Source organism: Protopterus annectens, chromosome 1.part0 (genome assembly GCF_019279795.1).
Source record: "Protopterus annectens isolate FY-2018-M chromosome 1.part0, PAN1.0, whole genome shotgun sequence".
Taxonomy (NCBI): Eukaryota; Metazoa; Chordata; order Ceratodontiformes; family Protopteridae; genus Protopterus; species Protopterus annectens.
The window spans coordinates 1118244391-1118257123 of NC_056725.1; positions in this window are offsets into that span (position 1 = coordinate 1118244391).

The following is a 12733-nucleotide window of genomic DNA, read 5'->3' on the forward strand; positions in this document are numbered from 1 at the left end:
AAGGTGGAGGTGTGTCCATATTCATTAAGGATATCCACACCTCCAGGCTAGTTGCTCAGCATAATGCATCCAAGGTTATCCAAGTTCAACTAACTCTGGGCAAAACTGCAATCCAAATTGTAGCTTGCTACAGATCCCCCACCATGTCCCAGGATTCCCATTTCTCTTTTCTTGATGTACTGGAAAATATTAGGGTTCAACCAAACACCCAAATAATTGGTTCAGTATATTTTGTGCTATTTTGTACAGAGTATATCTGTAAGTTGCAAGTTGCCACTTAGATTCTTGAGCTAAAGAAGTCTTTTTTTCTTATCTTCTATCTTCTTTTTTTTTTTTCTTTTTTTCAAAGTTAGCTTTTATTTTTTTTGAGACCTTAGTTTCTTACTGATACTGATACTATCAGATGTCTTTTTTGGGATTGATTTTTTTTTTTCGAACCTTTTTCTCTCTATATTGTATAGCTGTTTATGGTAAAGGGGTCCACCAGATGCTTGCTTCTCTTTAGAGAGAGTTGGTTTGTTTATAGGGGGATGGGCGATCCGCGCATCCCTTGTAGGTGCCTGCATCTTGGGCAGCATTATCCTTTAGAGTGAGGGCTATGAAACTTACCACCACTGTCTTAAGTAAGGTGAAGTTTGCTTTAGAAAAGTTTTTTACTGTGGTTTCCTTAGTTGGGGATGGTGGAGTGTGGACATCCAGAGTGATTAGTTTATGGTCTGATCTAACCAGTTATGGGTTGGCCTCTGGTGTGGAACACCTGTCACCCATGTTGGTGATGACAAGGTCCAATATGTTTTCACCTCTGGTAGGGGAGTTTACCGACTGATCCAGGGCATTTGAGTTGATAAATTCCAGGAAGAGCTGGACCTGGGAGTTTGTACTTGAGTAGTTTTCCCAGTTAATGGTAGGGTAATTGAAATCACCCAATATCAGGGTGTTCGGTAGAACCTTCATGTTTTCCAGTGTCTCCAGAAAGACGGAGTAATGGTCCTAGGTTATGGACGGTGATCTGTAGCAGGCCACAATTTGCATTGCAGATTTGCCTGATGTTAGTTGCACATGGATGATCTCGGAGGTATCATGCTGCACCACTAACCTGGAGGTGTAGGTATCCTTGATGAATATGGATACACCCCGTCCTTTTGTGTTTCAGTCCATGTTCTGTGGCTGAAATGTATGGCATGAGTTGTAGCCTGGTAGTGCTGGGGTGCTCTGTGGAGCCTTGAACCAGGTTTCAGTTACTGTTCAGATGTCGACGTTCTCCATACTGAGGAGTGCTTTGAGCGCATGCATTTTGAGATTTAAACTCCTGGCATTGAGTAGCATAACCCACATTTTTTTATTTGTGCTGTTTACGGAGGTGGGTTTGACTTTTGAGCCTTGCCTAAAACAGGCACTATGGGGGCAGCAAGAACCTTGGCCAGTATTCAAAAGCCTAGGGGTGACAGGTGGAAGCCGTCTCTTGTGAAGCAATGAGGCCTGTCGAGCATGTTGTCCCAGGCTGACAGACACTGGATCCCCTTTGAATTACACCAGAAGCTTAGCCAATTGTTGAAATTGATCATTTTTTTCTTTATACTGTGGTATCATTCTTGGTGAGGGCAGGATGCTACTCAGGGTCAGGGTCATACCCACATGGGCTACATGATCAGAGAGCTCTTCCATGTCTCTTTTCATGTGGTCCAGGGAGGTACGTCTCAGGTCATTCACACCAACATGAATGATGACAGAGTCATATTTGTACTTGTTCTGGAGTGACCTGAGTGCTTGTGTTATGTGGTGGATTCTGGCTCCCAACAGGCAGCTAACAGTAACCTTCTCCTTGTCCAGCCTAGTGAGTGGGATGTCAGTGTGCCTGACTATAGAATCACCTATTACTAGTGTGTTAGGTATGTTATTTTGCCTTAAGGGCTGTGATTGTGTGGCACACTGATTTTGTGTTTTATGTGTTGTCTAGTTTGTGATGGGAGGTGCAGGTTTTTTGGGTGTCTGCTTTGGAGGTCTGTGATCCTTTTGCAGATTTTTATTTAGAGCCTCCGAGTATGATTTTGTGTATTTATGTGTATTTTTTGCCAGTGCTGGTTTAGTATGTCTATGTGAGACTGGATGTGTGGTGCAAGTGTTAACCTTCCCCTCATGACTGCTTGTTCCAGTCTTGGGTGGAGAGAGCTTAGCCTCTAATTTAGCTATATAATTGCACCTCTCACATATGTTAATGATTTGTGGTAGAAGGAGAGGGTTGTCTGTGTACATGAGGCAGTTGTAACATTGCCTCAGGATACCCAGGTTCACCAGCTGGACTGGAGAGTATACCTGAAACTGCCTTTTGGTCATGTCTGAATAGTAGAGTGAGCTGCTTAGTCACTTGTTTAGTGAGGGGTGAATAATAAGCCTTGCCCTGCTGGGCAATCAAGTGTCGGGGTATATTAGTGCTTGCTATTAGGTCTGAACAAGTGCTGGACTGTAGGATGCTTTTTAAGTGCTTAGGTTGAGAGTTAGACTACTTTCAAGGGAAAAACTGAAGAGGAGACTTGGTGGAGCCGGGATAAATTTATCCCTAGCTAACCGGTGCTGCCAACATCCTGGCAGATAGATTCAGTGCTAACCTTACTCCCCCTCACCACCTAAAGGGCCCATATCTATACAGGAAGAATGCAGAGTCCCTGTAATCACAACTACGCAGGTAAAAACTGCACTCTCTAAAGCCATAAACACAGCATCCATGGGACCGGACAACATCCCAGGCTGCGTTTTACATGACTTTCAGAATGAACTGGCTCCCCACGTAAGCACCATGTTCAATAATAGCCTCGCATCAACCTTTATGCCCACTGAATGGTGCACAGCAACAGTTATCCCACTCCACAAAGGGGGAGCCACCACTGATCCTGGGAACTGTCGACCTATTAGCCTGACGAGCCTGGTCTGTAAGGCCATGGAACGTATCCTCATGGAACTCATAAACAAAGACATTGGTAACCTCCAAACTCTGGATCCAACCCAGTTCGGGTCTGTGAAAGGCAGATCATGCCTCTTGAACCTGATCGACTTCTTTGAGGCAGTCACCAAAGCCGTAGATGAGGGTAAGGTGATTCACACAGCCTATCTTGACCTCGCCAAGGCTTTCAACACCATCCCCCATTCTGGAATTATAGCTAAGCTCACTAAACTAGGTATAAATCCCTACATCACAAGATGGGTTGCCAACTGGCTCACAGACAGAACCCACACTGTAAAAGTTGCAGACTCCAAATCTGACCTCAAAGCAGTGACAAGTGTAGTACCACAGGGTCCATCCTGGGACCTCTCCTGTTTTGTATTTACTTCTCTGAAGTACAGGCTAACACAGAAGGCCTCTGGCTAATGAAGTTCAACAGATGACTGCAAACTAGGAGCCATAGTCAAGTCCCCAAATGATGTGGACATCCTACAGAAAGGCCTCGCTGAGACAGACACCTGGTGTCAGAGCCATGGCCTCAAGCTCAATGCCAAAAAGTGCAGTGTCATCCCCTTTGGTAAAAACTCTGTGCCCATGAACTACCACATAGGCAGCAATCTACTTAACACCAAATGTGTGATAAGAGACCTTGGGACCCAGGTGGACAGTAGTCTCTCCTTTGATAGTCACATTGCCACAGTAGTCAGGAAGTCCTTCTACATGGCACACCTCATCATAAAAGGGTTCTCATCCAGGAAAAAAGAGGTCATTGTTCCCCTCTACTCGACACTCATTAGACCCATTACAGAGTACAATGCCCCTTTTGGAATGTACCTCACAAGACATCTGCAGCAGCTGGAAAGGCCACAAAAGTACCTCACAAAGAGGATTACTGGCCTCAAACAAATTCCCTACACTGACTGCCTCAAAAAACTCCAGCTTTACTCCATAGCATATCACCTACTCCGAGGTGATCTCTGCCTAACATATAAAGCTATGTCAAACCCAGACCTGTTGGACATGCTACACTTAAAGAAATCCCAGTCCCTCTGAGCTACATGCTCAAGGGACCTAAACCTTGTCCCCACAATAAACAGGACATGCGAGAGGGATAGATTCCTGTCCCAGAGACTTCCCATACTCTGGAATAGGCTACCCATCTATGTCAAGCAAAGTTCTTCATTAGCACTCTTCAAGAAAAATCTTGATGAGTGGATGGGAAATAGGAAATACACCCCTGGGATCACTTCTGTGTCTCTGCTTGACAGTGGCACAGGAAAATAACTTTCTTGTGTGGCGTAAGCCAGGGAACCTTGTTGGCTAGGCTTACATAGGCCCTTGGGGCGATGGCCTAGTACCGACCTATGAACCTATGAACCTATGAACCTATATAAGGTAAGGCCTATATGGGAGTAGCTGGGGAGTGATGGTGTATGTATGACTGTTGTGGAAGGTGGATTGTAAGGTAAATAGGCCATTTGATATGAAGATAGTTGTAGAATGAGATAGATGTGTAGAGAGAGAAAGAAAAGGAATAGTATTAGCGGTAAGAGGCATTTTGTAGAGGTGAGCTATGTGTATGATAATAGTGTTTGATGGTGAAAGGTTAGGAAAGTTCTACAAGTATAAGGAGTGATGGTGTTTGATGTATGAGGTGTTAGGATTAATAGTGTCTGTTGTATGAGGTAATTAGGAGTTATAATAAAATGATAGGCACAGGAAGGAAAGCTGAGTATTTATGTATGGTTAGAGAGAGACAGTGGGTGAGGGAACTTAGGGGTAAAGATAGTAAGTTTCGAAGGACTGTGTATGGAAGGAGAAATGTATGATAGGAATGTAGATAAAAGGTGGAGTGGATAGTTTAAGAGTTGGTGGGAGGAGTAAGATGAGTAGGGGAAGTGTGACTGGAGGAGGAAGTTCTGTGGGTGGAGAATGGCTAGTTTTAAAGGTAATTGAAGTGGGGGTGGATGGGAATGGGGGCAGGGTAGAGAAGAGGAGTGAGCCTGAGCATAGCGAAGTTGAACAGAGGGGTTGGCGTGAAAGAAGATGTGTGCTAGGACAAAAAAAATCTGTAAGATACAGGTGAGTGGTGGGAGTCTGTATTACTATTCTTTAGAAATGCTGGCTAATCACCTATTAACTGAGAAAGAAAGGGAGAATAACCACTGGTAAGGCAACTGTCTTATGGAGAGGGAAATTAAGCTATGTAGAGCATTTTAAAGAAACCCAGCAAACTAGTAAAATAAGAGGAATAATAAAGCAGGAGATGGACAAGTACTGATTGTGCTAAACAAGGTATCAAACAGTGAAAATGCTAGCTTGGGTGGGTTTTTCTTGCAGTTTCTACTGAATGGTTTGTCTGTGTGTATTTTTACCCTTTGGTTTGGATATGTGTATGTAAACCGATATCTTTATCTATATATTTATATAATTACATTTCACTGTATTGCCAACTCACTAAATCTGTATACACTATATTGGCCATAAATGGTTGAAATTCAGTTACTCAAAAAAGAAAGGAAAATGTTTTATGCAGGGAGGAAATGCCCTCCAGAACCCCTCCATACCCTCTGCTAATTATATATACCAACTCAGGCACCGTAAAACAGTGGGGAAAGGGCAGTCCCTCTAAACAAATGCTGGCATCCTGTGATGAACCAGCAGTTCAGCAAAACAAACTTTCTAAGTATTTGATGTAACAAACATATGATCAAACACACAGAATCCATAGATAGATAGAGAAACAGAAATCATCACTGAGTATTGCATTCAGAAAATGTGCACTGCTGCACAAAGCCTGCAGTTCTATTAACTTAAGTAAATTATAGTTGATATGCAAACTCTATCCCTGATTTGGGCCTTTGACTCTAGCCCTCAACCCCCCACTTATGCCTCATTAATTAGTTTTGCTACCCTTTATCTTTTTACAAAGTATGGCCAAAATATCAGGTTAATTACTGCCAGCTTCTATAAAACAACACAAATCTGGTTGATCAAAAAAAAAAATTATGCCAATAGAATCCTCGGCTTCTTTCTTCATACTGGACAAACTCCTAGCTCAGTTCCCATTATACTTGAACTTTGCTGGCTTTTCTGCAATGTCCAACTGTATTGTGATCTGAGTAGACATGACAACCAGAGCATCTGTCCTCATGTGCCCACCCTGCTGTGAGCACAAATTTTCTAAGTAGGGGCATCTCAGGACATTTAAACATTTATTTATTTATTGAAGTAAAGAAATGCAGTGTTTCATTGCTCTAAAGAATACATTTCTAATTGTGAAAAATCACCCGCAGATGAACAATGCCATGGCCGATTTCCTAGTTGGTCTATGTATAAGGCTGACTATATCTGGTCCTTAGATCCCTTCCCATAAGAAGCCTGATAGTCATGCTGCTTAAAAAAAGCCTGCAGTTCCAACCCAGTGGCATATGTATGTTTCCATGCTTGCCCTAAAATCCAGCTACAGTGATGTTAGTAAGCCCAGAGCATGTCTCAGTACTGACTCAATTTGCTGCGAACATGGCTTCTGTGAAGTGTCACTGTTGCATCTACTGGGCTACTGTGATTGAACTGTCATCAGCTGCCTATTCCAACCCATCCCAACTGTTTCTTAGTATCTGATCATAGTCAGGTTTTTGTCCTTTTATACTGTAGAGCTTCTGAAAATGAGCAGTGATAACTTTCTTAGAAAGATTCATATTTACAGCTTAGTACTCTGGCTTAGAGTAATAGGAAATATGAAAATGACTGATTTCATTTTGAAACTTTTGTCCAGACAACTGGTATACAAGTCCCTACATAAGCTCTTTGGAAGGCCCAGAATTTGTGACCTAATAACATTATAACACTGTATTTCTATAATGTAGTGCATTGTATTAATGCTATAACTAAGTACTATAAAAATGCTGAAAATCAGTATAATGCAAGGTAACAGACTTCTTTAACTTGAATCTAGTTTTAGGTTTATCTTTGGCTGCAGCATTTAGTCAAATACGATTATGCAGCATTTATCCTGTTTTTGCTTTAAAATCATCAAACGGCTAACACAATCATCGAAATAATGATTCACAACTTTTGCCTTCTCCAAATGAACTGGATTATCCAAATTACAGTCCATAAATATCCACACTGAGGACTTACCGTATGTGCTTAATCCTGTCATAACATGAGACAGTGTGATGAGGGGTGTATCAGCAGATTCACTGATGACTGATCTAGCAGCTGCATTCTAAACTGAAAGCTATAAATGTTGCATCAGCATTCTCAGTTTAGTATGGAATGGTGTGAATGAAGTATCATCTCCCCAGTAAAGAGTGCTAATTTACTTAACCCCATTCTTAATTATTAAAATTATCATTTTGTTTTAATATTGCTTTCTTTGAAACACCAAAAAATCACAATACAGTTTGAAATTAGACTGCAGAAAGTCAGTATATTTGTTGTGTAGCAAAATCTTTAATGCAATGACCCCCTCATGGTTGAAAGATATATCTACAGTTTCATCAGCTTTGAAGTATTCAGAGCAGTTTCATTCTAAGGTCTGCAGAGCAAACTCAAGAACCTGAAGGGAAACCACTATTTTCGGAAAAAGATCCCAAACTGAACATCATAGGTCTCAACTAGCATCAGTGCATGAGGCTTAGGGGTCCTGCAAAGTTGTAGCCAGAGTGGTGCAGAAATTCTTTTAAAATGCTTGTTATTAAGCCTGCACCAGTAGTGTTGAAGGATAAAGTTCAAACTACAAGGCAGGTAACCCAAATTTAAATAGTGGCTTGAGTGCTAGATAGGGCAGGTGTGGAGGATGACTGCGCTTATCTAAGGAAGGGAAGAAAGGAGTGCATGCTTGGGACACACTAATGCAGTTGTTTTCTCTGGCAAAGACCAGGAAAACAACAATGCAGTGCTACCTGAGGTAGAAAGAGCAGCTGCAGATATCAGCCCCTTGCAGACCTTAGCACTGTCCCTTATTCCACATCCCAGCATTGTTGTGTTACTGAATGGGAAAGAGTGAGGGGAATAAATAGGCTAAAGAAGTCTCACAGCAGGAGTATGATGCTATCCCAATGTAATGTTGTCCCAGGATGTCTTGGTCTCTTTGCTGGCCCTTGTCATTAACAGGAATAGGTCCAGATGAGAAAGGAGGGATAGACAGACCTGGCAACCGAGGAAAGGCTCATTTTTACCACAGCTAAATGCCACAAAAACCCTATGAGTTATTAAGGCAAAAATTCTTCAAGCTACAAATCATTGCCTCAAAGCAATTTTAATGGTCTGTTTTCTGCACTTTCTTCCATGTTGTGTGACCTGGAGTTTTATTGTGTGAACGTAAGAGGGGGAGGCACATCACCTGAAAACAGCCAGGGTTGATTTATTTTATTAATTTTTAAGAAAATAGATAATTCAAAGCTCATTGATGCAATGAGCTGCCACGTCAATGGGTTGTAACTCACTGAATGACTGTGAAGCCAGAGGCCACAGTGGAATGACTGTTTGAGCTGCTTTTGTGAAATGAACATTATAAATCCCATTAGATATCAAACTTTAAGACTCAAAAGAAAAATCATATTTTCTCTACAGGAAATATTTTTTCTACTTTGCATATTTATTTTTTATCTTATTGGAAGCAGCTATTACCTGTGTTTATACTACACAGAAGTCATAAATGAAATGCAGAGAGTATTTGTCAGCTCAATTTACAAAGAAATAAAGAAATAAGCCCTGACTTTTGTACCAAATGATACAGACTTGAGTGAGCCTGGACACTGCAGAATCTGGCTTAGAGAGATGGGGAAGTAGTAGTAGTGGTAGTGTTTGGCTAGCCCATCACGAGAGTAATGTTTATGGTTGGTTCCTTCCTCTCCTTGCACAGAACAACTGTGCTCATGCCAAAGATTCCCTACGTACCACAGCAGATGATATCACTTCTATTCACGCTCATCTTTCTTTCCCCAAAGGTAATAAATGGGTTGTTGGAATCTCACCCCTAGGAGGAATGACTGGGTAAATGGAGTGGCTGAAAAGAATGATTGGTGATCATTGCAGGATTTAGGGACCCAGAAAAACACGTTTTTCTTATTATTTTTAATATATCCAAGCTGATGACTTCATGCAAATTTATTTTTATTAAAACAAACATAAAATAAAATGAAATAAAATAAAATAAAGTGGGGTTCATGGTAGAAGTCAAGTGAAAATGACCTGCAGGTATGGTAGCTGCATGGCTCCAAAAGTCGTCAGTGCAATTCAAAAAAGCAAGAGCCAGCAAAACAGTGACAATAAGGTTTATTGTAAATACAATAAGGAGAACAAACAGACCAGTTTCGGCTAAATAGTTATTAAGCCTTCATCAGTGTATCAATGCTTCATAACAAACATTCCCCTTAAATAGTAGTTGGTTCACCTGGAAGTTAATTAAAGAAATTACGGGTTCCGGCGTGTAGCTCGCAAGACATTTCCCTGCGAGCTACATCTCTGAAACCAGTTGGCTGCAGCAGCAATTTGCCGTAGAGCAATATGGCTGAATAGCATAGCTGCTGCAGCTGTACACTATGCAAAGTAATTCTACAACTAGTGGTGATCCTTACAGACAGCTGCCCGGCCGTATTCTAGCAGGGACGGCCATACTAGATGTGTACCACGTTCTGTATTTTCATGTAAGGATGCATTTATTGTAATTGTTTATTTATTTTATTGTCAGACGTCTGACAATAAAATAAATAAATAATACAATAAATGCATTCCTTACATGAGAATACGGAATGTGGTACACATCTAGTACAGCCGTCCCTGCTAGAATACAGCCGGGCAGCTTTCTCTAAGGATCGCCACCAGTTGTAGAATTACTTTGCATAGTGTACCGCTGCAGCAGCTATGCTTTTTAGCCGTATTGCTCTACGGCAAATTGCTGCTGCAGCCAATTGGTTTCAGTGATGTAGCTCGCAGGGAAATGTCTTGCAAGCTACACGCCGGAACCCAGAAATTACACTTATATAAAAGTATTAGAAATATTCATTGAGTCCTGGAGGGAATAATGCCCCTAGTTTAACAATCCATTTTTTTCTCTTTGTTATTGAGTAGTTGATGTTAGCCTGATTTATTATTATTGTTGCCCTGTATTTTATCTATAATGTTAAAGTGAAAATTGGCATTAGGGTGTTTCTCCGTGTTTATATAATGCATTGCTGATTCTCTTGGTTCTAATATCACTTAAATGCTCCAAAATTCTGAACTTAAATGGTCTTGAGGTTTGGCCAACATAAAACGCAGAGCAGTTGCATGTAGCCATATAAATTAACCATTCTGATTGGCAATTGGCAAAAAAGTAATATTGAATATTTTTCCACTGTTCCTACTGGAAAACTCCTTAGTTTTGAAAATACTTTTACAGTGCATACAGTGGCCACATGGAAAACAACCTTGTAGAGCCCTGCCCTGTATGGTTGTTTGTATGGAATGTATTTCTGAGGTGAGTATACATTTATAATGACTCATATGTGAGCCTAAATATTTTCCTTTTCTTTAAGAAAAGTGACACGTCTCATCTATAATGTCCCTCAGCTGGGTATCAGCTAGGAGAATATTCCAATGTCTGCATACAATGTCAGGAAGGAAATCTGTATTCCTCCCATATGTTGTAATAAGTCTTATGGGTGAGTTCTGCTTAGCCAATTTGTCCTTATATTGTAATAACGCAGACCTGTCATGTTCAGATGCCCAATGTTTGGCTTGATATATATCCCCTGTTTTGTAGCCTCTCTGCTTGAATCTCTCAACAAGATCTTTCTCATATATGTGATGGATATTAGCATCTGAACATATCCTTTTAATTCTTAGAAACTGCGACTTTGGAATGTTTCTGCATATGTAAGATGGATGAAAGCTGGTGGCATGGAGTAAGGAGTTGAATTGGGGATGTTTTCTATAAACTTCAGTAGAAAGAATATGGTCAGTATTCTGTGTTACCATTACATCAAGAAATGTAATGCTATTGATATCAAAAGAGACCGTAAACTCAATCCCCCACTTGTGATTGAGGTATTCAATAAATTCCTGAAGGTAAATACTATTAAATCTCCATACCATCCCTCAATCATCCAAGTATCTCCTCCATATGTCGATCTCTTCCAAATAGATGTTATGGGCCTGATCATAAATAAGTTGTTCTTCAATATAGGCCATGAAGAGATCAGCATATATGGAGGCAAAGGAGGCTCCCATGGCAGTATCTTTCAACTGTAGATAACATGATTCCTGAAAGTAAAACACATTCTTGGTCAAAATATGTTCTGTTAAGCAAACCAGGAATGTATTAAAACCCGGTGGGTATAATTCGGTCTTTGATAGGCAATACTCAAGAGCCTCCAAGCCCGCCCAGTAAGGGATACTAGTGTACAATGCAGAAACATCCAAAGTGCACATAAGTCTTGCTAGGGAAGAGGGCATTATTACAGATGATATATTGCATCACCTAACGGTTAGGGTTGCCTTTATTCAGTATATCTATTTGTTACCCAAAATTCACAAAAATATGCAAAATCCACCAGGGAGACTAATCGTTTCTGGCAGAGGCTCCATTATGGAACCCCTTCACCAATTTGTGACACTACACCTCAAGCTCTTTCTTACAAATGTAAGAGCCAGAATAGAAGATACCACCAAATTCCTGAGGATCATTTCAGACATGCAGTTGGAGGCTGGGTAGCTTATGTGCACTTTGGATGTTTCTCTATTGTACACTAGTATCCCTCACTGGGCAGGCTTGGTGGATCTTGAGTATTGGCTATCAAAGACCGTATTATACCCACCAGGTTTTATTACATTCCTGGTTTGCTTAGCAGAACATATTATGACCAAGAATGTGTTTTACTTTCAGGAATCATGTTATCTACAGTTGAACGGTACTGCCATGAGAGCCTCCTTTGCCCCCATATAAGCTGATCTCTTCATGGCCTATATTGAAGAACAGCTTATTTATGATAAGGCCCATAACATCTATTTGGAAGAGATCTACATATGGAGGAGATACTTGGATGATTGCTAGTTGGTATGGAGATCTGATAGTATTTAACTTCCGGAATTTGTTGAATACCTCAATCACAACAAGTAGGGGATTGACTTTACGGTCTCTTTTGGTATCAATAGCATTACATTTCTTGATGTAATGGTAATACGGAATACTGACCATACTCTTTCTACTGAAGTTTATAGAAAACATACCCAATTCCACTTCTTACTCCATGCCACCAGCTTTCATCCATCTTACATATGCAGAAACATTCCAAAGTCGCAGTTTCTAAGAATTAAAAGGATATGTTCAGATGCTAATATCCATCACATATATGAGAAAGATCTTGTTGAGAGATTCAAGCAGAGAGGCTACAAAACAGGGGATATATATCGAGCCAAACATTGGGCATCTGAACATGACAGGTCTGCGTTATTACAATATAAGGACAAATTGGCTAAGCAGAACTCACCCATAAGACTTATTACAATATATGTGAGGAATACAGATGTCCTTACTAACATTGTACATAGACATTGGAATATTCTCCTAGCCAATACCCAGCTAAGGGCTATTGGCCATTTTGGGTCAATTCCTAACTCCTTCATCTTCCTCTCTTAAAACCTGGTTGCCTCGTGGTTTTGGCATCTTTTCAGGCTTGTTGGCTGTTGGTGAAGCACCCACCAAGAGGAAAAAACACTGAGAGAAGAAAGGAGCCACTTTTGAGATTTTAAGTATTTTTCCTCTGTTTATTTGCTAAGTTTTTCTGCATAGCCACCTATTTTGAG